Below are 3,909 nucleotides of genomic sequence, written 5' to 3' on the forward strand. Positions count from 1 at the left end.
GAAGGAAGGAAGGAAGGAAGGAAGGAAGGAAGGAAGGAAGGAAGGAAGGAAGGAAGGAGGGAAGAAAAACAATAAACATTTCCTGACTCAGAATTAAGTGCTTCCCCTTCCTATTATAAAACAACAAATACTTATTAAGCATACTTGCATGGTGATCACTCTTTTAGGTACTAGATGACATTTAAAGAAGGATTTTTTAATGAGATTGGAGAGAGAATGACTACTCTCAGGGAGTTTACAGTCTAGACGTGGAATAAGACCAACTTGAGGTGGGACTAAAGCATGAATAGTATTTGGATAGACATCTACAAGGTTTCTTCTTTTTAAAGAGTTTATAATCTAATGGTGGGAGGTAAAACTCCTATCTTTAAACTTGAAGGCAATGTTTTATATGAGTATTATAATGAGTGGAATAGCCAATACTTGACTTTAGTGTTCAAACACAGGAAAGATCAATTGTAAGCTGCATTTTACTATGTGAAAACTTGTCAGCAATGGATATGGGAGATGGATTTTCAGGAGAGATGAAGACTTAGAGCTAACTTTCACATCAAAGGATTGAGGCGAAAGAAGGTCATCTGGTCCAGTCTGCTGCCTTTAGGAATATCTGCACTCAAGCCATATAAGGTAAATGCTATGCTATTAAAGGTCTCTTGGGACCCTGACAATGCAACTTGAATGTCAGGAAAGTATTTTCTTATTCCAATTCCAGAAGATGACCCCAGCCTGTTCCCATGATTAAAAGAAAACAGGCAGCAAGCCAAAGAAATTTTTTCTATATTTTGCTTCCTTTCCATGGTATTTTCTTTTTAACTGATTCTTTAACTGGTACATATTTTTAGTATTATGTGAATTGACTGTGCTAGCTGCTGTAAAGGATATAGAATTATCTTGACTAATGTAATTAGTCGGTTCCATTAAAAAAAAAAAAAGATTGAATGAAACAGCATTACCTGGGGCAGTTAGTTTCAGAAGGACAGAGTTAAACAGTATAGCCAGTTTCTGTATGAAAGGAAAGAGAGAACTGGGGGAGGGGAGTGGTAACAAATTGTATGGGGAGGGACAAGAAGAGTGAAAGGTTAAGGATGACACTTAGTTTGTGAGCCTGACTGAGAGAATGGTAGTAGCCTAGAGCATAATAGAAAAGTTAGGTAAAGGGAAGAGTTTCTGTTGTTTTTTATTTTTTGGGGGGGGGGAGATTAGTTCAATTTTAACATGCTGAATTAAAATGTCTATGGGACATCCAGTTTGCATTGTCCATTAGGCAATAAGGGATATAAAACTGGAGATCAGGAGAGAGGTTACAGCTGAATAAACAGAACCTCAGAATCATCTGTATAGAGATAGCAATTGAACCCATTAGAGCTGAATCACTTTATATGTAACCTGTTTGTACACAGTTGTTTGCATATTGTCCCCCATTAGAATAATAAACTCCTAGAAGGCAAGGGAGACTTAGCACAGTGCCTAAATATAGTCAATGCTTTTTGACTGGCTGATTGATGGAACATATAGGATATTGTACGAACAGCAGGCCTTTAGTGAGGAGATATCTGGATTTGAATACATTAATTCACTGTGTGATCCTAGACAAATAATTTACCTTTTCCAGCCTCTCAGTCTCATGATCTATAAAATGGGATACTAATTTTATTCATGGTAATTTATTGACATTGATTTATTTACAATTTACAATAAATTTACAATTTATTCACAATGATTATTCACAGAAAACAACCTCAGCGTACCTTTTTAAACCTTAAAGTATGATATAATCATGGGGAACTGTTGAAATTATGTGGTGGTACAACTGTTAAAGCTGGGATCAATTAACTTTTTAATATATTTTAATAATTGTATTTCAATAATTTCCTTTGTTATTCCATATATTTTATTTTATAAATTTAAAAACATACTTCTGAGAAAGAGCCAGAAAAAAAAGACTAAGAACCTTTGGGTTAGGAGAATATATCAGTTAAAATTGTGCCTCTAACACATAGTGGTTGTGTGACTCTACAAAAGTTAAGGAAACTCTCAGGACCCCCCAGATATTTAAGACTACATATTACAGAAAAATTACCAATATGTTTAGGTTAAGGGTATTTCATCCTAGGAAGTTTCCCAAATCAATTAAAACACAGGTCTAAACTTTAAAAAAAAAAAGTCTTTCCACACTAGTCTGATCAACAAAATTGAGAAGGAACCTAGAAATGGAGAGTTTCTGGTTGCAGGAAACTTTTTGATTTGTTCTATTATCATAATTGATGACCTGGAATCAAGAACTTGCTCAACCAGAATATCAAACATCTCATTTTCTCCTGCTCTCGCCTGAGTTTTACCTAAAGTGCCTCAGAAAACTGATTAGGGAAGTATTGCCGATTCGCTTAGCTGATTCCTTCCCTAGCAGCCTTCTTTCCCTCTTCTCTCCCTCCTTTCATAGCCTAGAAAAGTCCAGTCAACCAAAAAGACTTCCCATGGGGTTAAGCCATTCTGAATGTCAAACTTTGCTCTATTCTAAGAGGTTAAGTCAGAGGATTCTAAGTCAGTTGCTAACCTCTGTAAAGTGTCCCTTTCCCAGACCAGCACAGGATATTTTCCACCAATTCATACCACTGTTTCCTTTCAAACACTCTACTCAACATTTTATTCCTCTGGGAAACTGTCATTGACACCATTATTTCTCCAAATTTTCTCCTTTATTCTCCATCCCCTTATCATGTAATAAAGATTTTATCTTAATTTTATTTTGTATACAATGATTACAACTATATAATATTTAAGCTTCTCTGTGTATATGTTTGCACATGCAAATATGTGTGTATTTCTTCCCCAACCAGCTCCTCTAGGACAGAACATATCCTTTTCTGTCTTATCATTCAGTGTTAGGCACAACAGATGCATAATAAAGGCCCAATGATTGCTACCTCTTGAATGATGAACCCTAATACCACATCTCTTTCTACTGGACATCTAGAACTGAATGTTCTGCAGACAAAAATGTTCAAAATTGAACTAATTATGTTTCCCTCAAAATCAGCTCCTCTTCCCAAATTTCCTTTTACTATGAAAGGCTGATACTACCCTTCTCCCAAGTACACAAGCCTGCAATCCCAGTATCATGTTCTTCTCCCTAATATCATTTACCACCCCACCACCCAAATTGTTGACTCTACCTTCACAAAATCTCTTGTGTGTATGTGTATGTGTATATATATATATATATATATACACACACACACATACATAAAAAAGAGAGAGATACACGGAGAGAAATATGGATTATACACACATATGTACACATGTATGTATGTATATATAATTTATATATATGTATATGTGTGTGTGTGTATAAAATACCTCTCTCTATTCACAACACCACAGTCCTAATTTAGTCACTCATCCCCTCTCCTCTGTACTGCTTCTTACTGGCCTCAAGTATCTCCTCACTCCAATCCATCCTCCATTCAATTGCCAAGGCAATTTTTTCTAAGGCATAGGTATAATTACATCACATTAATATCCATTGCCCTCCTCAACTCTCCCAAAACTTCCCTGTCTCAACAGGCATCAGCGGTTCTACATTTTTTTAGTTTCTAGGAACAAATAGAATCTCTTGTGCTTGACATTTACAATTCTTCATAACCTGGTTCCTTCCTACATTTTCAATCTTCTTACACCTTATTCTTGTTTATACATTATACATTTGAGAAACAATGGTTCATTTGCAGTTTCTTGGAAATTCCATCTCTGTGTCTTTGCATGAGCTATCTCTCATATCCAGAAAGCTCTGCCTCCTCACTTCTGCTTCATAGTTTCTTTGATTTCCTTCAAGATTCAACTCAAATCTCACCTATTACAGGAGGCCCTTTCTGGGTTCCCCCACTGCTATTATCTTCCCCTCTCAGTGTA

The sequence above is a fragment of the Petaurus breviceps genome, unplaced genomic scaffold (genome assembly GCF_028583685.1).
Source record: "Petaurus breviceps papuanus isolate PSGF00001 unplaced genomic scaffold, PetGlider_PUasm1.0 151, whole genome shotgun sequence".
Classification (NCBI taxonomy): domain Eukaryota; kingdom Metazoa; phylum Chordata; class Mammalia; order Diprotodontia; family Petauridae; genus Petaurus; species Petaurus breviceps.